The sequence below is a fragment of the Aythya fuligula genome, chromosome 17, assembly GCF_009819795.1.
Source record: "Aythya fuligula isolate bAytFul2 chromosome 17, bAytFul2.pri, whole genome shotgun sequence".
Taxonomy (NCBI): Eukaryota; Metazoa; Chordata; class Aves; order Anseriformes; family Anatidae; genus Aythya; species Aythya fuligula.
Genome location: NC_045575.1, coordinates 1,518,152 through 1,543,025, shown reverse-complemented (window position 1 = coordinate 1,543,025; position 24,874 = coordinate 1,518,152). Strand labels below are relative to the sequence as shown.

At 40.7% G+C, this 24,874-nt stretch overlaps 1 protein-coding gene across 1 annotated transcript in view; it reads left to right on the top strand.

Annotated features, from left to right (window-relative positions):
* The first annotated feature begins 12,684 nt into the window (after nt 1–12,684).
* The window catches only part of MYO1H (myosin IH), a 34,026-nt gene continuing 21,836 nt past the window's right edge, over nt 12,685–24,874 (top strand). The window contains exon 1 of the mRNA XM_032199153.1: nt 12,685–12,697. The gene's annotated coding sequence lies outside the window, so the exon portion shown is untranslated. The remainder of the gene's footprint in view (nt 12,698–24,874) is intronic.

The following is a 24,874-nucleotide window of genomic DNA, read 5'->3' as shown; positions in this document are numbered from 1 at the left end:
CCCTTCATTCCCCTTAGTACAAAACTGAAATATTCTCTTTACATTATAAATTACAGCTTAATGATGCAAAGTCCCAGACCCAGAACAAAACCAGAAATAATTTTCACTTTATCCCCTTCTCAGCGCACAGATCATGAATTTGGTTTTGCATTTTTTCCCTCAGAAATAAAAAGCAACTGTTTCAATTACCAAAAGGAACTTTTCCTTAGACATTTTCATGTCTAAATGAAACTAAAGTGAAAGTGGGTTCCGTACAACCCATTTAAATATAGGAAACTTACAAGCTTCCTCCTTTTATTAAAATGCAAAAGCACCGACTTTTTTTTTTTTAGAATACTGTATCGTAACAAATTATTCTTAAAAATCATTTAGTGTGAAATTGCAGATTAATCCCATAGGGATGGGGTTTTAGTTCTCGTCTAGCCACTTGGGAGCGTACAGATGGTGAATCTGAGTTTTACAATGGGCACAATCACTGATTACATGCATGGATGTAACGGACAAAAAGGCCTTCCTCACGGCTAAGGTAAGGAAAATACACTGGAGGTCCTAGTGCCTGACTTGGTCAGAAAAAGCTACATTTTAAAATGCCTTTACAGTTTAAAAGTTCTATAACTCATATCCCAAACACAGAGAAACTTGCTTTGTACACCTGTTAAGATGCCTTTTTTAATTTCTGAGGAGATTACGTCTTTTCTTATTTCCTTTTTGTTTTGTGTTGTGTCTTCAGGCAACAAAGAAACAGTGATTCCTGTGGTAGGAGTTTGGCAGCTTCTAACCATCACTGCCCTTCTTACTAAAACTAGTTCCTGGTGTTCTTTATTCAGTTGTCGTGCTCTCTGTGAAGAGTTGGTAGTCTGGCCTGTAAGAAATTAATCTTTATCCTCATGAAGGTGATATCATTGCCCTGTGTAGCCTACTCACTGATCTGAGTGTGAAATTGTTAATACTTAGGAACAAAACCCATCATGCTGAATCCGGGTGAGCTAGGGTAAGGTGTGTCATCAGAAAGGGAAACTGCTTTGCTGGTATATTTTTGTGGATTAAGATGTTGTTTTTAGAATAGCATGTTACTGAAGAATGCTAAAGTTTAGAAAAAAAATAGAGATAGCTGATCTGTTTACCATAACCTCAACCTTTCTTATTGTACTTACATGTGTCTTAGAATTATACTAAAGTGCTAAATGAAGCCATGCATTTGACAGGTAATTTCTTTGGAGGCTGAAATGATCTCACTGCTGTATTTTTACAGAGTGCCTGAAAGAATGGGCCTGGGGCTTCTAAATGCCACAGTAACGCAGATAATACAGAGCCATTATTATATGCACTTTAAGAGCTGGCAAAACCACAAAAATGGGCCCACTAGGAAACCCAAACCCTGCCAATCTGTTCATAATTTACCCACTTAAGCCTAAGCATTGCACAATTATATCTGTGTGAGTGGACTACGGGAGTATTTTGCCTTGATACATATCTATTTGGGGGCAAAACATAGTTTATAGATAGTGTAATTGTGCAGCACAATGGTTGTTATATACAATATTATGAAGCAAGTGTTGTGACAAGAGATTTCTGGTTGGCTGGCACATGTTCCACCACTTCAAATGTCCAACATAATTGCCTTTATCGCTGTCTGTTAGCAAATTTTAACCCTCAAAATTTCATTAACAAGAAAGCGATCTCTGAGAAATGTAGTTTCAGTGCGTATCTGAATAGCCTCAAGCAAAATAGTTACTTTCAGAGATACAGCATCTAATACAAGCATAGAGAAATGAGAAAAATCAGGATGGAGGCTAAAACGGCCTCCTCAAACCATTCTGTTGTCGGCAGATATGGCGGTGTGGATAACCATTAGTACAGCGTGTGTGGAAGGTGGCATCGTCTGTACTTAGATACATGATGAAAATCTGTTGGTGTAAACAGTTGGAATTAAAACATATCGTTACCCTGATTTCTGAACGTTATTTTATTTCAAATACAAAATAACACCCATAGGATGTCAGGGTAGTACCGTCAGTGTGTAAAGCTCAAATACAGCATGGTAAAGGACTGAACATTTGATATCCATTTTCTTCGTAGCTTCTGCAGATCTTAAGTGAATATATAAACTTTTTTTTTTTTTTTTTTTTTTGCCTGTGTTGTACCTCATAAAGCAAACCTACTTTCCTTCCAGTCACTGAAGAGCACTGGCTGTTTTCTGGAATTTCTCATTCTGACTACGTGAGTGTTTGCATAACTCTGACTTTACAGGTGGAAGTATTCTGCAGAAGCCAACAGTGTGATAATTCCCGTAACGTCAGTGAGACAATCCACACGAGCAAAGATAAGCACATACATATTTTTCTAAGGATCTAAGACTGAAAATATATGGTCCCTTCCCTTAATAAGGCCATCGCCAAATTACCATAATCAAGAAGTGGTCAGTTCTATTATAAATAGCTTCTCTGGCAGGTGTCTTGCTACCTCAGCATCTCTGTTCTAAACAATATCACAGTGACACAGAAATCTAATTAAACCATTTCTGCACCTTCCCTGACCAAAATCCAAAATTTCAGTAATTAGAAGAGCCCACAGTACAGACACGCTGTTTCATCAGATTTTAGGCTACGAGACTTAAAACTAACATTTTCAAAAGCATTTCATGGTTTGAAAGAATGGTCAATTAACCTTCAGTTTCCTGTGGGGAACCCTGCAAAGAACTGTCAACAGTTCAGTTTAGAGAGATTTGTCCAGTGACCTACAAGGCCACTAAGTTCACGAATGCATGTAACAGTGTCATCATAGATTTGTTTCCTGGGTTACTATCACAAGAGAATAAACTGATTGTTTGGCAGTTTCTGCTACAGTACGGAGGTGACCAAGTGAATGGTGGGAGGTGCCCCGGTGCTATGATGCACTCCAGCATAGCCTGTTCAAAACTAGAACCACTCAACAGGAAAAAAGAAAACCTCCGGTATCTTCAAGATGAATTGTGTGTCTCTTTCTCTTTCCTCTGTAATGTTTTCTTTTTCTTTTTTTTTTTTTTTTTTTTAGGATGGGGCCAGGGGGAATTCATCGACTGCCTGCTGAGTTTCTTTGTATTTTGAAACGTCTTCAAATGCCAGTGTAAGATAAACGTTTGATTATTCTGGTGGTGACAGTCTTCAGATTTAAGCGATAGCAACATCTCACTTTTTATTCCAAATTAAGGGCATTCTGTGGAGCAGCAGAAATCGATTCTGAAGATGCACCTGCTGAAGAAAGTCAGGCATATGCACTCTGAGCCCCTTAAGAAAGATTATACCGTCAAGCTACAGTGAGCTGATTTTATTGTGAAATTGAAAAGAAACCAAGGGTCCAGGCTGGCCACTGAAGTCAGAAGAAACTCTGGTTTCATGAGGGAGGCGGAATTAACCATAAATAAAACTATCTTTTATATGGGATTTGATACACGTACATTGAAGTCTGTCAGATGGCATTTGGCTTTGCTTTTACTTCAGCGCTCTATAAATATGTAGCACCATTTTGCAAGCCAAAAAGAGAAGTGATTTTATATATATATATTTTTTTTTTTTGCTTTTACTTAGCATTAGAATATTAATGCCTGGCCAACTCGGCAAATGGAAGTTTGGTGTATTCATTCTCATCCCTAAGAACTAGGAATTTTCACAAAGTTTACAGACTGTCTTTTAGTGCTTCATATTTGGGTTTCATTGTCTTCATTTCAGGTGAAGATTGAAAAAAAAAAAAAAAAGAAATCTAATCCAAATGCCTTTACTCCTCACCTTTTTCATTTTCTTGTTGTTTCCCATGAATATTGAGTACAGGTGCACTGAGGGGATCAGATGGTTCGTTCTTTCTCATTGGTTTTATGTTCTGCACAGAAAAAGCAATCTTAGAGAATTTAGGCTGTGGTCGTTTTGAGGTCTCCAGCATGCAGCAGCTCAGAGGAGCAGGCTCTCGGCCTGTTTGTGCTGCAGGCTCTGATCCCGCAACATCCCCTGTTGCTTGTTCCAGGCTACTGCAGTACCCGCGTCCTGTGGGATGCCTCTGCTGCTTGTCCTGCTGCAAGGGTAACTCAGGAGAGCTGGGGGGAAGCTGGGAAAGAAAATGAGCTCCTGAATAAAGAGCAACTGAAGGAAAAACAAGTCTGGAAACTAGTTTATTATTATTATTAATATTATATTTTTTATTTAAATGATTGCAAGTAACATAGCAGAAATACAGCTCTCTTCCTAGTGCTGTCATAGACCATACGTATAGCCTTGCATAGTCACAGATTTTCACATTTTCTGAAGTATTCACTAATACTGTATGTCTTTGCTAATTAAGTTAGTAACTCATTATCAGCACGTGTCAAAAACTGCGGAATACCAGGCTTTGAATTGAACTAGACAACCAAGTTAGGAACAACAAAACTAGAAACAGATTTGCTGCATGGTGTTGAAAACATGAACTTCAATTCCTGAAAAAATGAGTTATTTGGAATTACTCACTGAAATAACTGGTTAGATGAGTTCTGCAATATAAAAATAGAGAGTAGCATAACGTGGTGATCTGTGGCTTGGCTAATTATTTTGTAAAGCAGATAATGCCTGTTATTTCTGTGCTAGGACTTCATTAGTATTTTATAAAATGTTCAGATACTTTGATAGAAGAGGCTGTAGAAATGCAAATATATCAAAAATTTGCTATTGCAATGAAGGAAAAAATAAATAAATTTCCTTACAGCAAAAAATGATGAATTCACCTTGGCTTGCTTCCACAAATCCTAATGGTAACACTTAAGAAAACTAGGCTTTGACTTTGCAATGTTGCAGAAACTGAACTGTAAGAAACCTCTTCCAGATCAACTGCTTGGGAAATACAGCATCTTTTTGTTATGAGTGCCTTGAACTCCCTTCAAAGTTGGGAATTAAATTCAACTACATATTAAATCTTCATACTTCAATATGCTAACCCACTTTAAATATCTGACATGATGAAGTGAATTTAATTGTTACAGTTTTTCATGATGCTTAAATTTGTCTTTCAAAGGTGTTATATACCTGTGAGACTCGCAGGATGAGAACAAGACAGAGGAATATGAAAATTAACCAAAGTCATAAGACTCAACTGAGAATGAAGCTAGCAAAACATCTGATTCTTCCAGCTGACGGGTGCAACAATGAATGTAGGTAATAATGCTTTCTGGGGATTAAAAATGTGCATGGAAGAAGGAAAAAAAGTGGTCCTTTGTATTGCCAGTAGCTCTACACCGTGTTTTAGCAGCGTGTTTGTGGTGGTCTAATGTGGCCGTAGAGGGTCTCTTCTCAATGTTCTTAGTGTACAAGAAGGGAAGCATGAAGGAAAATAATGGATCAAATTATAAATTTGTGCATTCTTTCAGCACAAAGAGTAAGGCTCATTGTGGAGAAGCTCAAATGCTCAACTATTCTTTCTTCAGAAGTCACAGAGAACAGATTTAAAATGCAAAGCATGACTTTGCAGGCCTGTACATGTAAGGGGGGAGGGGACCAGAGGATAAAATGCCATTGGCAGCATGTTGCACGAGCATCGTTAGACATTGAGAAAGATATCATTAGATTAAAAAAGTGTCTTCACAGAGAAACAAAAGGCGAGCCAAGGCACAGCACGTCAGGATTGCCCAACACGAACTTCAGAGTCATTGCTGCTGACAATAGATGCACAGGCAAGCTTTGCCTCGGAGAGGTTATGAATTCCAGGCAGGGTAAAAGTGGTTCTAACAGATGCTGACTGTCATTGTAGCCGAATAAACAGTCAACAGTGCTCTGCATCTCCCTCTCAGTTCAAGATTAATTACTCATCTAAAATGACAGCTACTGTCTAGTGCCTAAAAGTTGTCAGGGGCTGTATCATCCATTCATGTTTCTTCAGGGACAAATGGCTTCTTTGCTCTCAGGCACATTTTTGAATTTGCCTGACTGTTCAATGACATCTTTGGAAGTGCTTAGCAACAGCTGACATATTTTTCCTATGTTTATTGCCTAGGCTAAAGAGGAAGTACTCTGTTCGTCATAAGTAACATCTACCAAGACAGCCAGGTTTCTTAGCATATCCAAATTATCTTTCCTAGTTTTGTTTTTTGTAATGCATAAAATAAAAGCCCAACCATTTTATTAAAATCTTTGGTACATCACATAAAAATATCAGTCCTTCTACACTGTTGAAAGCTGGTACTGGAATCTGAAGTTAGGCATTTATTTTTCCAGTTTTTCTTTTATCTTATCAAAGAGGTTTAACTTTTCTGCAATATATATTTTGTTCGGGTAAAGCAGGTAGTTTAATGATTAGATGAATTGAAATATATGTGTATGTAACAGAAAAAGAGAATCTGTTGGGGTTATTCACGTGCTTTTGGATTTGATTTACTTCCTACTTCCTTATTTAATAACTGGGTTCCTTAAGACTCCTTAAGCTTGAGTGACCCATGTTTTGTTGCCAGGTCTATTCCAATGACCCCTGCCAAGACCCCTGCCCCAGTTCGTCTATCAGACAAAAATGAATCTATTCCAGGAACTATCAGTTCCCATTATCTCTAATTGAGCCTGACAGTTGGAGACAGGCCTCATTATTTTTAATTGGGCCCTATAGTTCTAGAGTTAAATTAAACACAATTTAATGCAGATAGCTCATATGCATTGGTATGGTAGAGTCAAATTGTATTTTAAGTTTAATGAAACAACAGTTTTTGTTTCCAGGCTTCACTTTTACATAGTTTTATTGCTTTGAGCTCTACATTATTTAAAACTTGCATATTGCATGATGATATGTAGGTTAATTAGTATCTGAGCTGATCAAGCACCTGTTGTACCTTATCCCTACATATACTTTTATAGGGAAATGGAAAATGTAGGCATGAGGGGGTGATGAACAACTCTTTATTCTCTTATAAACTTAGCCCTTTTGGTGATAGCTTCATAGAGAACGGTTAACATAGTTTTAAACAGATTTTCAGTCACTGATCATGCAAATATAAGAAAGTACTGAAACTTTCCCCAAAACTCCTAAGTGGAAGTTTTATTTAGAACTTTAAAATTAACATATCTGTTTATACCTCAACAAAGGCATTTTTACCACCTCATAACAGAGAACCTATTCTGTTTCTGTCATTAAGCCAATATTTTTGTAATTATCAAGTAGCATTTTTCTGTAAGGACACCCCTGACTAAAGACAGAATTAAACCATCCTGTTACACAGATGTGTGATACTCTAGATATTATAAATGATTACGTACTGAATTTTGGCTAGGAAGGAACATACCATTCCACAGTGAAGAACGGGTCAGTCTCACAAGCCTTACTCTAGTAATCTTAAGTCACACAAGAGTTTGTGAAGTCCTTCTCTGTGCTCTTTCTTAGCAGCATATAGTGAGTCAACAGTGGAATGCAAGACGTCAATTTTTACTGAATCTTTAGCTTTGCCAGAATATGTCATTCAAGCAAGTAATCCACCAGTGATACTCCTCTTTGATTGAAGACTTTGGAACCAAGTTTCCTAGTTACAGAAGGCTTTGATTAAATACTGGATTTTCCTTTAAAAAGGTGAGGTTAACAGGTACTTCTTTCTAAGTACATTTGCAGTAATATATTTGCATTTGCTTTAGCTTCCTCTTCAGGTTTGCTTGAAGGAAAAATACATAAACTACAAAACTTTCCTAATGGGACATGCCAAACATAAACAAAATCAAACTGGACTTTTCTTTCACAAAATGTGTAAGTTTAGGAATCCAAGACAAATATCCATCTGTTTGGAACAGCAGTGACTAGACTTCTTAAGACCTCAATCATCTTGCACTTAATATTTATATATTGTGTGTTTAATTAACAAATAGTTAGTCATGGAAATTATGTCATCAAGCCTATAGGCTGAGTTTGTCCTAGAGAAAAAGAACAAGGATTACCCAATGTTTATACAGTCACTGTAACCAGCATTCTAACTGCTTTTCTTGGCTTGAGTATAGGCATCCACTCCAGAACAAATGTCAGTTATGCCATCTCTTAACTGTCTCTAAAATTTCTTCTGAAGCATGTTACACTTGGAGCATAAACTAACATTTAAATAATACTTTTTTTGTTTGTTTGTTTATTATCCTAGACAGAACCTCTAGCTCTTTTTCCCTGCTCTGCTTTTTTCAAGCAATGGTGCCATCACACATGAAAAGTCTGCCCTACCGTCATTCCTGCTATGGAATGCATTTCCTTTCTGCTGTTAGATGCCATTAGAGTTTTTAATGTTCATTTCAATTTATTTCATTTGCAGAGATACATGTTATATTTTAGAGCAACAGTAGGGAATATTTTCCGTGCTGAAAGTCTGATAGGAATCTCAGGTAACATTGGTGGGGGGATACTAATCTTAGCCTCATACGGCTTCATACTGCCACATCTCCCTACCCCATACACCCCAAGACTCTGTGCCACGGTGCTCCTTGTGGCTGCACAGACAAGTCCATGTTATCTGGCCTTTTTGTGCACTGCAGCACCCTTGCAAATCCAGCAGCTGCCGCAGCACAGCATTTCCAGCATGTTCAGTTCCTCCTCTCCCAGGACAGGACAAGGCTTCTGTAACTCCACTTCACAGCACGTCCTTCTCCTGAGGTGTAGCCACACTGCATAGAGCTCCTCAAACCACCTCGTCTTCTTCCCCTCTGAATTAATTGGGCTGAATTGGTGGGAAATTGGCTTAGATGGGTGAAAAAATGTGGTACACATGAGAGGGATGGAGATTATCAGCAGGGAGAGAAACCGGTGCTAGAGAGAGGAAGGGCAGAGCAGAAGCCTGCCAGACATAAGGCACTGACAGTGTTTAGGTGACAGGGCAGAAGTTCCCTTCCCCCTGTTATAAGGAGAAAATGGAGTTGGTGATTGTGTATAATTTCTCCACAAAAATATTTTTAATTGAAGTAAAAAGCATTACAGAAAATAGTATTTTTTTTTTAGTACAAACGGTCATCTGAAAGCATATCCAATAGGATCCCTGGAATTAATTTTTCATGCCCACATTCAGTATGCACAAGCTACTTTAGACATAGCTAAATGCATGAGCTTCTCAGCTCCTCTACTCATTAGGTATTTTTGTTAGCTTTAGCTTGGCCAGCAAAAAAACTCTCTTTTCCTAGCACTGCAGGAGGTCCCTGCTGTGACAGGCTAAAATACCAAAAGATACAAGGGGTCTGTCATATGCTGTTGTCCTTTTGATTGAACTTGGAGAGAAAAGGCTTTTGTATAGCTAGTGGCCAGTTAGCCAGCACACTCCTAATATTATAGGCACAGATTTAGTGACCTGCGTGAGAAGTGAATTTGGAACAGATTTATTACAACTTTATGTTCCCCCAGAAACCTTATATCTATCTTTGGCATTTTTAATGGCTTCCTTATACATTACCATTTGGGCACCGAGCAACAATTCACATTTGAATATTCACCGCGACCATGCAAGGAAGAAGAAGTATTGTTAGTTGTGTTTTACAGATGTGGAAGTGAAGCTTTCAGGGTGTGTTTGTGGGATACAGCACAATGCTATGGACAGACCAAGATGAGGTAGACCCAAGTGGTTCAGATCCTGAAAAGCAGACCAGTTTCTGTGTTGTTTTGTTTTGTTTTTAATTTTATTTTATATATCTATGCTTGCTTTGTACTGCATTGCTGTCATACGTGCAGTAGGCATAATGACCCCGTTCAGCTACAGAGCTAAAATACTTCACATGTCACCCCCTCTGTTGCTAGCAGAAGAACAAAGCTAAAAAAATTGCTTCCATATTTGTCAGGCTAATTACCTTGTGTATGTGTCAGCACTACAGTCAAGCCACAACATTGCTTATTTGCTATATTTCTGTCTGAATGCTTTCCAATTTAGGGTGAAACTTTGAATCCTTGATCTAAGAAATTTGCTCTAATTTCAAGTTTAAGCAAAAGGATATGTTTATTTCAAAAGACGTGGGAAGGGGGGATAGATAGCACTTTGTCAGCTATGATTTTATCTGATTTTCTAGATTGCCAAATCCATGAAAAGACTCTGAGACCCAGACCACGAGATGGTAGGTCGTCCTGGATTTTAAAGCTTCCAAATACCATTCTGAGCAATGGCAGTAAGAATTCAAATGTAAACCAAGTCCCATTTAACAGGTAGGAGAACTGAGGCATTCAGTGAAGTGTTCAGTAGGATGTGTCATATTTGTATGGATTTCTTGATTGCCTTGTGGAGATGAAGTTTTTAATGGGATATGTTCACAATTCCATTGCTTGCACAAAACTACCCAGTGGCTACATAAACTTCATGGATTGTCATGGCCACACCAGACTGATACTAAAGAATTGCAAGAAAACAAAAAGAAAAAAAAAAGGCTTCTGTTTGTAACATTCTCTTTTCAGCAGGGCTTTAAAGGTTAAGGCCTTCTGACTGTCTGAGTGACTGCAGAGGCTCTGTCAAGTAGCACTGTGTACAGACAGCACATCTTCAGCTCAGCATTGCTGGGGTTGCTGGCTGCACCTTGGGTGCAATGTGAAAATAGTGTGTGTTGATCTTACAGGGATGGACGAGTCTTGCACCATGAAATATTTGATGTTGTGTGGTTGTAATATCAACTGGCTTGAGAAGAATGTGGGTTACAAACAAAACATGTTGAGGATTTAATTTAGCTGATCAAAAATACTCTTTTCAAATCTTAAAACTGACACAGAAAGAGAGGTCTGAGCTGCTGTTTTGAAAGGACTGGACTTTTTTTCTCAGTGCTGTTCAGCCATCAATGGCCCAACAATGATGGGAGAGACTCAGCCCGATGGATCTGCCCGTGCTACCTTCTAATATCTCAGGACTTTTGTACCTTGTCTGCTGGCCTGCTCTCTGCTTTAAATAATACATACAGGAAAGAGCCATATAATTCACTCAATAGTTTACTGTTACATAGAGAACAGATTAAAAGGGAAAATGAAAATTTGGGGATTTTTAACAGAGCAGTAGAGCAGTCCTATTTATACTTGTGATGTTTGGAGTTAATGAGCTCAGGGTGAATAATTGATAACGATTTTAAAACAAGCAGGAATTCAATTAAATATGAACAAGAGGAGGCTGAGCATGTGGTAAAGAATTTCTCTTTCCCTTTTGACTGCAAACAATCCTTTTAGATCTGGTCACTAAAGACAACTGTCAATGAAATGGGTGTGTGAAAGAGGAGGAAACCAGATATTATGTTACTTAAAAGTCATTCATCATGTCACAGGAAGGCAGCAATCTGAACTCCTGAAATAAATAATCGCTGAAGGTGATCTCTCTACACAAAGGTACTGTAGCATGAAGCCACTTCCAACTGCTAAAATATTCCTTCTGTAATGAGGCCGGTTACCCAAGTGCACTATGTCCAGGGAAAACAGAACATATTAAAATGATTTCCTGTGTGAGATATCTCCATGAGCTATTTGTAGGCATGGACTTACTGTTCTATTGTGCAAGTGGGAATGCAGTGCAATATTCACATCTCTGTTTTTACCAATGTGAACGCTGAAGGAATCCAAGATTCTGTGTTAAATTCTTAAGACTAAGTTGTAAAAACTGTTTTCTTCCTATTAAAGAGCCCCATTCCTATCTGCCTATCAGCACATTGATTCCAGGTAAAATTAATTGTCATTTTGCGTTTGTCAGCAGAGAGTAGTATTTCCTTCTGTCCTATAATTCCATGTCTGCTTTATCCTACTTTGTGTGAAACAATTCTTCAGCGTTCCTTACCAAAAACGGATGGCTCAGAAACATCTATTTGGTATTATAGCTGGTAGCAACGTTGAAGTTGTAACTGTCTGAAAGAGTAACAATGCTTTTGTTGGTGGTCAAGGTAACAGCATGAGTGCACATTAAAATAAACACTCGGTACGATTCTTCTGAAAAATGTACTGCCTTGTCTTTGTGAAGACAGTGACTTTGGAATGAGGATGGGCACAAAAGCTTTTGTCAGCAAAATAAGTGATTGCAAGGGATCAGTAGTTGTAAGCACTTGCTTCCAAGAGTTTAGAAGCATGAGCATTCTTTGTTTTTCCATCTCTTACAACATTCGGTGATACACTCAAGTTCAGTCTGATGTCTAGCCCAGCATAAACTGAGGAATTTTCCTAACTGGTTTCTGCACTGAAGTCAATAATGCAAGTTCATATGTTTTTCATCTATGTATTATACTGTGATACTATATTTTTTTTTTATTTCCCTTTTCTGGAATGTGCTTGAAGATCTAAATCAAGTGGCTTTACAATATTTATCAGCATTTATCAGTATTTCCTGTGATGCAAATGTACACAGAAGATACAGAAGTTAGTCAGGACTGTTAGCATTACCTTTGCTGCTGCTTAGTTTTCTGACGTTAGTACTCATCGTTCCTTGTTCTACATAGCTATGCACATTGCTGCTTTATTGGGGGAGCATGGACACCGCATTAATATGCACATGCACTTTAGATGCTCTTTGTGATGTATAAAGGGGAACGGGCTAGATAAACCTGAAAAACTAATAATTGTTCTCTCTGTCTTTTTATTTATGCTGTAGAAATTGTTTGAAGCTCGAGGTCTGATTTTTCATCAGCTCATGTATGTGGGACTGAGTATGAGGACAGTGCTACGAGGATGCCAGCAGAGGTAGGACTGCCTGTCACTAGATCTGGTTGCAACACATCAGGATCCTGCAGAAGAAAAAGAGAGAATACAATATGTGAATGTGAGTGTCAAGTACTCATTCATTATAACATTGTTTTGATTCTGTTCTATTTAGGGTAAGTCTGTATCCACACCTGTGCCCTGCACATTATACAGTATGGTTACAAGATCATAGAGGTTGCAGTAATGCAGGAAAGTTAGTAAAATCGACTTTCTGAGTTGGAATCACATTAAAGTTTAATGTGTAGTCTTAGCATCTGTTCCTCCTTTGTAGGATATCTGCACTTTTAATTTTTAAGCATCTCTTAGCCTCAACCTGGGAAGAGAGATACTATAACAAGGGGATATGCATTATTAACCTTAAAGCTTCCAGCTTCAGTCAGCTCCTACAGACTCTGATGTTCAGGGTTCTGGACAAGCAGATGAGCACCCACCAGCCAGTCTGCAACACTGGCATGGTCCTGGGTTGGGCTGACCCCAGGGACAGTTTTAATAGAGCAGATATATGCAGTCACTTATTTTGGTAGTTCTAAGTAACAGAAAATGTTTATACTGACTGGTGTCTGCAACGTAACCTCAAGGAATATACAGTTTCAAGTTCTTATCTTGGAAAAGTGGCCACTATGCCTATGCAAGTACCCTAGGACAAAGTCCCTGACTCCCAGCGTAAATTATTAATGGTATTCTGTTCAGGTGAGAACGTAGCCTCTTACCCAGCTGCACAGTGTTACGAAGAACCTTAAACAAGTTCAAAGCACCTTTTGAATGGTTTAGCTGGAATAATTGTTAACAGCTGAATTTAACAGCATTCAAGATGGATACCCAGGTAACTTTAATTATTAGTGGGTGTAGTGATAGATCTGTTAGCAGCTAGAGATGTAGTTCCAATTTCTATTAACTGTGTTAGCAAATATTTGAATAGTGCATTTCCATAGGCTAGGTGATGCTATAATTACTTTGAAGTAATATTTTTATAAAGCACACAACTATATAATTCAATCACAAATACGTAGACTCATTTCAAAAACTTTGTGGCGCAAAAGTGAGCGTGTGTTGCATTTAGCTTGGACAATATGCCTTCAGCAGTAGGAACTACTTTTAGCCTCGGTACCTGTGTATTCAGAAATGTGCACTTTCTCTCTCTACTGGCTAATTTAATTTAGTGGACTTTGACAAAGAAATTTCTTGGAGGCTGTGGCTGGGGTGACATCTCACTTGCATGCTAATGAGGTCTTGACAGAGGAGATGACAGATGGAACTCCAGGATCAAAACAGCTACTTCTTTTTTCCAGCAGGATATTAACATTCAAAGGTTTATAACAGCTCTTACAATTAAGTTGCACGTTTCTAGGTATCTGCTGATGACTTTCTCTTGACATAGATTGTAGCAAAACTTCTAGAAAGAATTCTGTAATACCTCCATAGATGTCGTGCATCATTAACACTGTTTTCTTAAATAGTCCAGTTTAGTCTTTCTAAAACCTTTGGAAGTTCTGAAGCTGACCTGTTTAGACAGTGGTCACAGTCTTGATGTGGCACTCTTTGCCTCTGGCAATCTCCATCAGATCTCATCTCAAAACCTGGTGATGGCTTCTGTAGGACAGACCTCCACATAACCTTGATGTTCTTGGTCCAGAGCTTGTAAGCAAGTGATTGACATTGTGAAATTCCTGTGATCTGCCTGGCAAACATTCCACTGGCTGCAGAATAACTTTGTTAATCCTCCATTTATTTATTAAGCATTGGTGTGTTGAGACCTGCTCCAAGGGAAAACGATGCCTTTGCACTTCCTTTCCTCCTCTTCCCCGTAGAAAATGGTTGTCTGCGTTTGACAGGGACAATGAGTTCACTCACAAAATGTCTCATGAAGGTCAGTTGTGCAGCAGAGGTGGCGTCCGAGGAGGAACTGCAGTTGAAAAGCTTCGCAGAGAGCTGCTCCATCAACTGATTGGGCCGGAGAGAGTCGGCTTGGCACACGAGGGGAGGGAGGCCCTTGCAGGCTGGGGGGATGCCTGAAGTGAGGAGTGGCACTGAGGCGCTGGGAGGGATGCTGAAGCGACGGTGGTCAGCTGCGAGCAGCAGCACGGAGGGAGCAGAGGTGTGAGCCGGACTGGAACTGCACAGCTGGCCCCGTGAGGACCAAATGACAGAGCTCGATGCTGAAGCCGAAGAGAAGTAAGCAAATTATTCCCCAATAAAAGGTGGCAGAGGCAGAACGTTACAGAGCATTTAAGCTGAATATCCTGAGACAGAGAGAGAAATACAGTAACCAAAGGCAAGGCAGAGGATTTAATTTTTAATTAGCCGTAATTAATTCCTTCCCCATCTTATGTCTGGTGAGAACACACAGGGAAAGGAAGTAATATCAGTTTTGCTTCGATGTGTCATAGTACCATTCAGAGAGAGAAAGGAATGCATTTTAGTCAGGTGAAGTACTGCCTGCTGAACTTGGAGATGATGTGGTTGTGTGGCTGTGCAATGATCCTATTAAATCTGTTGGAGTTTTGCTTATTGCAACACTGAGAGCTTTTTTCTTTCCATGTGATTTTCAGGGCTGCTACTCTATGGTGCATAGTCTACGTGAATGAGAAACAGCTGAGCCCTCGTTCATTGGTCCAGATTGTCTTGTGCTTAAGTGTAAATGTAAAGCTAGTTCATAGGATGTGACGGGTACCTTGCTGTTGAGGTTTCGAACTGATACAGGAATGAGAGAATTTCTTTTTAATAATAGCTGTAGAAGGCTTGAAAATAATTCCTCCCCAGGGAAAAATAATAATAATAATTTTTCAATTAAAAAAAAAAAATAATCTTATTTTTCTTAGTTAATGTATATTTGTTGGACAGATCCAGACTGATGAACAGCTTTTAGTAGCTGGGGCCTTTTGGAACTGTTGTGAGAGTTCTCCTTTCCACTGTTATACTGCTTGACAGGTATTTGATGTAAGTTACAGTTATCAGACAAAAAAAAAAATGCTTGAAAGAAAAATCATTTGCTCAGGTCAGATAACCCCATGCCTTTTATTTGGCCCTACTGATGTTAAACCTGCTTGTTCTTTTTGTTCATTATTCATCCTTCCAGGAAAAAACAGGCAAGATGTGCATTTCTTGTTTCAAAAAACCCCAGAGTGGAATACCCTGCTCCTTCTTCTCAATTTGTCCTTTTGAAGGTCAACTTTAAGGACCGTAAAATCAGCACAGTAATCCTAGTGGTACCCAGGAGTAATTCCTCAGGCAATAGGCTTTGTGTATCCTCACCCTGTATTTCACAAACCCCTGAGCTCCAGTGGTGTGAAACTCCTGGCACGTCACATCCTACTTGTTCCCGGAGCAGTTCGTTAGCTGGCTGTAATCCACCGGGGACAGGAGCAGCATCTTCCTATTGGATAACCATTTAACTTTGGGGTTTGCAAAAGAGCTGCAAGGCTGGAGGAATTTCTCCTGTTGAAAAACCAAGCTTTCTGTCCTCTCTGCCTGGCATCGATGAGCTCTGGGCTCTGGTCTGGTTGGACAGGCAGCGAGCGAGGCGGGCACGGGCGATGCAGTACGGGCTCCTTGGGGCACTGCTCTGGTGTCTGGGGGAGGGGACGTGGCCACCTGCCATGGAGAGGGAGATTTTACAAACATAATGAAAGGCGAAACAAAGACGACATTATCTGCCCTGTGAACTGTTGAGGACCAAACAGCAAGTTGCATATGGTTTGAGTTTGGCACAGCCTTTATTTGTACCCTCAGACAGGGCTCCCTATCTAGTTATTTACTGTATTAATGACAGGAGGCAGAAATACAGCAAATGGGCTGGGCACGTTCATTACTGCGATAATTGTTGTTTCGTAGAAGCCAGGGCAGCTGAGCACTGTACAGAGCCCTGACCCTAAGCACATTGATGGCTGCAGGTGGAACACAGGAGCAGATTTACTTTTCAAGACCAACAGGAACATATACTTCAGCAGTAATACTTTCTGACTCAGCCCAGTGTGTAAATCCAAGAGTTTTGTGCCATCTTATAAAATGCAATATAGTAAAATACAAAAGCACCTGCTGATATATTGGTCTCAGGTTTGTTAGCCTGCAATTCTGTCACCATCTCACTTTTGAAAGCATTTAGCCATACTATTCAGTTAGGGTTTATTTTTTTAAAAAATCAAGTATTCTATACAAAAATCTGCTTTTAGCAACCACATTTTTATATATTCTTTCTTCTCTTATCCCTGTTAAGCACAAATAAGATAACTCCATGTAGAATATATCCTATTTTCTTTTACATACTGCTAGTTCATTAAACCAAAACCTTCCTTTCTTCTTTTCTACGGGAGAAAAAATGAAAAGGTTTTACAGCAACTCCACCGTAGTAGTCATTTTGTTAAGGATTGAGGTTAAGATGGTATTAATGTTTTGCTCCTTTAAAACCTACCTCATCACTTACCTATTTTAGCAGGTTTTCCCTGTTTGAAATGATTAAGTTTCCTCATGTCAGGCATTAAGGAGCCTTTTAGCCATAACAGCTATGTCACTTCTCCCTGCAGCCTGTACTGCTGTGGGAACACGCAATGTAGTCAGAGAGGGTAATCTGTTTCAGAAGGTGGGGGTTAATTTTGTTCCTTTCCTGCTCAGCTTGCTTTAGGCTACTTTTTTGTAGCAATATGGAGGAAGCAGGGGTAAGTTCAGAGCTCTTTGCAAGGTTTTATGCTAATACATGCTTTAAAATGAAAATCTCCAGCTAAATTAGGAGGGACAGCTATCCTGGCAAATTGGGTGCCTGGTTTGTGTTGTGTAGGGGGTAATTATTTTCTTCCTTCTCAAAGGAAGAGAAGTAGAACTGTATCCAGGGTTATTTGGGGTGAATGGCGTGGCCAAGGGAGGAGGGAAGGAGCTAACTTTCACCTATTTGGAAGTAGGAGGAAAAAAAGGAATGCTATTCTGATCAGTAGAGAAGGGGACTTGCAACATCTGTATGCACACCAAAATGCCTGGGAACTCATATGTGACTGCTTGAGGAGCCCTGACCTTTATTTTAATAACAAAACCAGCATGGGAATAATTACCCCTGGATGGCCCTGACCTGCGGGACCTGCTGCACACAGGATGGGGGAGACCTCCCCCCACTTCTGTACCTAGCACGGAGCAAAAGTAACTCAGACCCTCTATGGGGGAAGGGGGGTCACAGTACTTCTTCCCTCTCCTTCTATGCCCCATTTTGGTAGCCAGTCAACAACAGAGTGTTGTCCTTTCCTCTCACTTGCTTTCAGAGCTGCAAGCAGCCATGGAAGCTCCTCGTGGCTGCTGTGCCCAGATATTCCTATTATCAAAACCAGATTTCGTGCACTGTAAAGTACCACGAGGAGTAGTAAAGGGACATCTTCTGAAGATAACCCCATTTCTTTCCTTTAGAGAAAATTATTTTGTATTAAGTCTCACCACACTGTTGCTTAATGATGCAGGTGGCTTTGAAGCAAGTCTAATTTGTTAACCTTTCTGCTAGGTGTTTTGGCTGGTGGAGTGTAAAAGGCTCTCTCGTGGCTTCAGGTAGTAGCTTCCAGAATGAAGCAATTATGTGGCCCATTGATAACGTCTTCGTGCTTGACTACTAAATTGAAATGCTTGTTAGCTAAGTGCTTTGTGCACAGAGAGGTCCAGGAAAATTAAAAGCAACAGGGAATGTCTGATAAAGATGTTTTCTGAATCAATTTGAGGGAGGCTTACTATTTATTCACGGAAACATTCCCTTGCTGCACTGTGGCTGCATCTCCAGACTCTGTTGAAATATTACACTTGCCAGTAAATCTGCAGCTAGATAATGAGTCTGTTCGCAGCCTCTTCAAATAAACCCTCCGAGCTCTTCCTACCTGTGTACAAAACTGCAGCCTTGGCATCCGATGCTCCTTCAAGCCTGACAAGCCAGGCCCAGAGCAAGTACACGTTGTAAATTAATGTGAGTGTTTGGGTGACCTTTGCTGTAATTCACATGAATTAAATCTTGCACTGCAGCCGGTGCAGGTGACTCCTTTGCAGTAGTTGTCAAAGGAACCCCTGATTTTTCTTGGATCTGGTGCAGGGATAAATACTGGCTTTTGCTACAGCATGATGAGACAAAAAGCTTATTTTGGATAGCGATTTGTTGTCCCAGGCATTGCTCAATGTGTGTGCTTTCAGATTCTACACTGATTTGTCACCTCTTGAGAGATGTGATTGTACAGACCAACGTCTCTTTGCTTTCTGATGTCCAAAGGGTTTTATCATCGGGACTTGTGTTAAAATGCTTCTATAGGAGAAGTGATATCAATGTTTATTTCATCTATGGCCTTCTTGCTGTGTCCAAAATTATGTGTTTGCATTCAGTTTTCCTCTAGTTCTTTTCTGAAGACTTGCCCATCTAATGTCACGACCACTTGCTAAATGCCATGATGGTGTGTTCATTTTTTAAAATAAAGCAGGACTTCAGCACTGAGTGATCACGAGGTTTTTGCTATTTTTTTTCCATCTGGAATTCTATCCTAAGAGTGAAGATAAAAAATTGATTAGACCTCCAATTTGCTTCTCAAACTGATTTTGACATATTTGCTAGTGGCTGCTGATAGTAAATTGCCTGTCTTTGTAGATTTCATTAGCCTTTTGAGCTATGGCTAGAAGTACTTAGTGGAATGGAGCACAGAAGGGCTGTCCGCAGGCCTGGGAGCAGTGTGCTCCTCGTCACTCGCTGTTCAGACTACAGAAGGAACAATTTGAGGTATGGGGCTTCTGGTAGTGGGGAAGAACATGACTTGCTTTTATTTGTGATTGTGAAAAGCCAAGTATTCAAACTGTGAGAGGAGGAGAAGGTGCCTTTGGTTCCCAGGTGTCTGCGCAGACCTGCAGCCCGGCCGGAGGGCTGGACCTCCTGCCTGCAGCACCACACAGCTGAGGGAAGTCACTCCATCACTGTTCCTATGCCACGTAAATAATTCAGTGCTTGTTCTGAACAGCCAAACTCCTGACTGAGACCAAAACAAGCAATAATGGTAAATACAGAGGGACTGCAACCTAATCCAGGCAGCAAAGATGCTTTTACATTTTCCTTGTAGTCAATTTTATCTTTTGAAAACTTTCCAGAAGTACCCTTATCCTACTATGTGTTCTTTGTAGTTACCAGACTGAAACTGAGGTCTAAGCTGGGCTCTGGTTTACACAAAAGGCATCGTAGGAAGCAAGGCATCTCTTTCTGGTCATCTGCAAGACTTCTAAATACATCAACTTACTGTTTAATGCTACCCTGTGCCATACGGACTGTCAGATGCTCGAGGACTGTCCTTGTCTTTCCTAGAAGCTGAGTAAATCTACTCTTTCCCTCTTTCCAGAAGTTTTAACTTTTGAGTGTTAGCATTCCACCTGGAAACCCTGTGCTATGTTACCTAGGAAATGCAGTTTATGGAGCTTCTCAGCAGTTTATGCTTTCTAATAATTTGTTCTGTTCTGCAAATAATATTCAGGATTCATTAAGGAGCTGCCTCCGGTCCAGCAGCAGTAGGTCCAAGAACGTCACTGCTGAAGAAATCTCTGGCATTTTTGTCTAAAAAGCCACCACAGAGATAGCACACGGTTTTAACTGTTGGTCTTCTGTCCTAGCAGGATTTGTAGCTCGCTTTTTTATAGGCTTCCATTTCCCAAGTGAGGTGCAATTGCTGTTTCTTTCCTAGCCGATCAAGTTAGCGTGTCTGGGGCGAGCCAGTGGAATATCTGCTGAATGCAAAACAAGCTGATAAAGCAAAACCATCATTTCTAGCAGCTTTGTGATGTTTTTGTCAATTTAAAGGTTCTGAAGAGGTGTTTTACGTTGTAAATCAGGTAACCTTAATGCAGAGGAGCCTGCTGACAGTGCTGCAGCCTGGAAACACCGATGTTTGCTGGAATTGCTGAGGTGAAGTGGGCATTTTGGGGAGAGAAGGGCTGCTTCTACTAACCTGGCTGAGAGGAGCGGGATTGCTGGCAGCAACCCAAAATTCGAGCTGCTCATATTAACCCGACAGGCAATTGTTTTATTAAAGCTGACACGCTGAATGGGACTCTTTTTAATGATATTCTTTACCTGTCTCATTGTGTTAAAGTGGGGAAAGGACAAGGGGGGGACGAGGAGAGCGCAGGCCGAGGGAGGGCGAGCGCTGGCAGGTGGAACCGGGTATCAGGGCCGGTTTCATGTATTGAGCCGCCCAGCTTAGCCGATGTAGACCGCATAACAAGAAAGAGTTGCTAAGAACAAATCTCTATTGTTCCTTGTCATCTTTAAATGAGTGTCAAAGTAGGCAGGGGGGCTTTGACCGTTAACCGCACAATTTAGCCTGCCCGTTGTGTCCAGCAGCCCCCACCTCCTTGGAGTTTCTCAGATTAGAAAAGAAGGCCTCAGTCCCTTATAAATGGGCCAACTCTTCTCCTTTGTGTGCAGACTGCCCAGTGTGAAATCTGCAGTGACGTTAAATGTTTTCTAATGAATAATTACTGAAAGGAAATGGAGGAATATATGTGTAATGGATTGTAGCGCATTAAAATGTTTTATTTTGCGCACAAAAATGTTGTCCTTCACAAGCACCACGATTGTTTCAGAAAGCCTTTTGTGGGGGTTTGATTCTCAATGGATTATCTGTGAGCTCTTACATTTCAAATAGAAATCAAAAGGGTCCTTTGGCAAACTAATGTTTTTCAAAATGGCAGCCATGAAGCCCATTTAGTATTTAAAGTTTGGGTTTTAAAGAAATGTTTGAACTCTAGAGATTTTCTCACTTTTTTCTTTCTTTTGATTTATGAAAGTGAAGTAGTTCACCTCGACCTCTCTTCTATTGAGAAAGACAGACAGTCACCCTTTAACAAGTCTATAGTAGGCTATTCCCTGGATACAGACAAGAGGCCTTAAGAATTGTTGGCGTTTCCCTAGGCTGTTGATTAACCTTAAAACCCTCTTACTCTGTATTCTTTTGAAAAGAAATTAGGTTACAATGTGTAATTTTTTCCACAGTATAATTGTATTTATGAATTCTGCTACCTTGAAAAGTGTGTACAGTAGCTCAAGATGTCCTGAGTGCTGCCTTACAGACCCGCAGCATCACTCTTCTGCACTGCCTCTGTGTTTTCAGGCACAGCTGATGTGCAGTGTTTCAGTTTCTGTATAAATGTGGAAGAGGTTTCCTGGGATATAGGGGCTGGTCTAACTGAAATGTCTAAAAAATAATAAAAGTAATAGTCTTGGGCTTTTTTTTTTTTTTTTTTTTTTTTTTTTTGGTTATGCTGCAATCAGACAGACGTAGCATGGTCACTTGATACAGATCTGATCTGTGTTAATTGGTTTTACATGCAATTCTGGTTTATCTGAAAATTACTCTGAACGGATTAATTTTTATGAGCCCCACCAAAGCTTCCACAGTAGGAGGGAAGCATTTCCCTGTTGCCCTGGGCTCGCCATTATTCCAGGGCGGTAACGCACTGCTTCAAGCCTTATTGTCAGGTGTACTCAGTACCGGCTCCTTGATGGCCACCGAACCCAAATTCCCTTTGGGGAAGGCAGGATGGGGTCTGGGCTCCTCTCAGAGCAGATGCTGTGCAGGCAGCTGTGTGCAGCCCCATGGCATGCTGTAATCCTGACCCTAAGGGTGCTGCCAGGGTCGAGGGAGGGCATATGATTGCCAGGCCTGTCCTCACTCTCCTGCTGACCTTGCCAACAGGGCAAGCAGGCTGTGCTTTCCGCAGTGCCTTGCAGAATGTCTTTCATTTTCTTTTATTTTTTAACTGCTTTTTATGATCAAGCTCTGTCACTGCCTCTTCAGAGAGCCTTAGGTGGAGGAAGGTGGAGCGCAGCCTAAGGAGTTTCCTTGGTGTAATCCTTGCAGTGCCTCTGTACCATTTGGAGGAGCCTTAATGAGCAAATTCCTGTTGAGCACAAGGGGTGCAGGCCTGGGTCAAGGAGCGCTGCCCGTTGCAGTGAGTGAGTATTTCCAAAACAGAGCGCTGACGTTTCTGAAGGAATCTGTTAGCAGTGCTGCTCCAAGCTCATCTGTCTTGGACAGACTCGGGACTCATTTCTATTTTAAATCAGATGGCTCCAGAGATGCCTGCTTACAGCACTGCATTCTTGTGGCATGAGTTGTATTTGCTTAGATCTCAAGGGTGTAACAACAGAAGAACAGGCAAAAAGGTCATAAATGTTTGGCATCACAATAGATTTTCTAGAATGCCAGCTGGAAACAGAGTTGAACAAATAGACTGAAGTGTGCCTTAGGATCAGTGTGTCCAGCATTAAATAGGGCTCTGATTTTTGGTGGGTGTGGGAAGCTTTATTGCAGACAGTAACACAAGTGTGCTCCTGTCAGTAAGATTTATCTTTCTCTGTTAGCAAAAACTGATTCCGTTGGGAAATGGATGGCTTTAAATAAACTGTCTGTTAAACAGGTGCCTTTCCACTTGTCTATTAGAAATATAAATGGCTGAGATTTTAAATTTTAAGTCTTGAACATTCCTGTTATAATCAGCATTTACTAGCTGAGGACAAATCAGAAATGTTTTTGCCCTGCTCAGCTCCCCAGATCTTACTGTTCACCTTTTTCCTCAATGGCTCTGAGCCATCAGGTAAGTTATTTAATTTCTTAATGTTACTGTAAGAGACCAGGCAGAGATTCTGTGGTTCAGGAAGGGTCCTTCCACTTCCGTAGACCTTTAGCTTGCTCTGAGTTCCTTTTGAAGGACACCTTCGTTATTTGGTGAGGTTGGACTTGGGCGTGAAGCTTCTCAAATACAGAGCTGTTGCAGGATTGTGGTTGAACAGAAGCAAGAGGTCACCCTCACGGCTACTTGTGGATCACTGGCTGCACAAATGGAGGGATTTTATTCTGCTGACCATTGCTTATGTAGAGGAATAATCATGGGGAGATGCTTGTCAATGTATTTTACAGGCAGGTGGAAGAGGAGGGAGTAAGCTGGCACCGTGTGACAGTCTGCAATGATCACAGTCCTGGCTGAAAAGTCCTTTTGGGGTGGCACGGTGGAGGGATCCTGCCTGATGCACGTGAAAAAGGGGGAAACCTGTAGAAACTTCAGACAACAAATGAAAATGGGTTTCGTAGTGACCTCTAGTGGGGAGCGAAGCCGGGAGGTGCTGGAAGGGGAACGAGCCGGGGGTGGTGTGTCTTGTACCCGGTTTTGCTCACATTAACTAACCATCAGGAGCCTGGAGTCTATGACTTTGCCTTCAAACTCAGACTTCTGCCTCTTGACAGTACCTTACAGTACCATTTGATGAGATTTGAAGCATAAACCTCATCACAGCTTGAGTGCTGCCAGCTTGTTAGATAATTCATTAAGCAGCGAGGGTGTTAGGATCTGTGCCCAAGGAGGAAGGCGAGCAGCCAGCGGACACACGATCCCGGGTATCAGTGGGCCTTACCTTCAGCCCGTTAACTCTTCATGGAAGAAGAGCATTTTGGAGAAGGATTTGGCAGGAGATGGCACACTGCAGCTTGGGTGGCAGAGGTAAAGCGGGAAGGAGGCACGTGGGAAGGACAAAGACTTCTGAATTTGAAGGGTGGTGTTAAAGAAATTCAGCATCTTGGGCAGGTTGGGATGGCTTGGGGTGAGCAGCGGAGTCCTGAGAAGATTTTCTGCTGTTGTGGTGGGAATTGGTGTCCTTGTTGTGGATGGACCCAGTAAATCTAGAGTTTGGTGGCTTGTGTGACCCTTCGCTAGAGATACGGATGCTTGCCTGACCGAATGGGTATGAGGACACTCGGAAGATGCTCTGGGACAGATGTTGCCCATCTAAGCTCTGAACTCTTTTTGTGTTTGCATGGGTAGCACGTAGCATGGTGTGTTTCCTCAGTGCTCCCAAAATAACAGGGGCATCATAACTGATCTTCTTCTTTCCCTGTACGTTGATCTCTTCAGTTCTATGCCAATCAAAGAAACAACAAAATTAACTTAAGCTGCTTTAAAACTAAGGTCTGAGCCTCTGGCAAAGATAAGTAAGAATTTTGCAAATTTTGCTTTTTTTTTTTTTTTTTTTTTTTTTTTTTTTTTTTTTTTTCTTTAATGACTATTCTTTGTCAGGGCTTGTTTCTTTGTTAAAAATTGGTGCAAACTTTGTCAAACAAACTACTCTGTTGCTCCTGACCTTGTTTTAGCTCCTCCTAAAGAGCTGCACATCTCATTAATCTGTTTTGATACACTTCAGCTCCTGATAGTTCTCAGTGTGGACAGACAAATCCCTTTGTGAAAAAAAAAGCCCTCA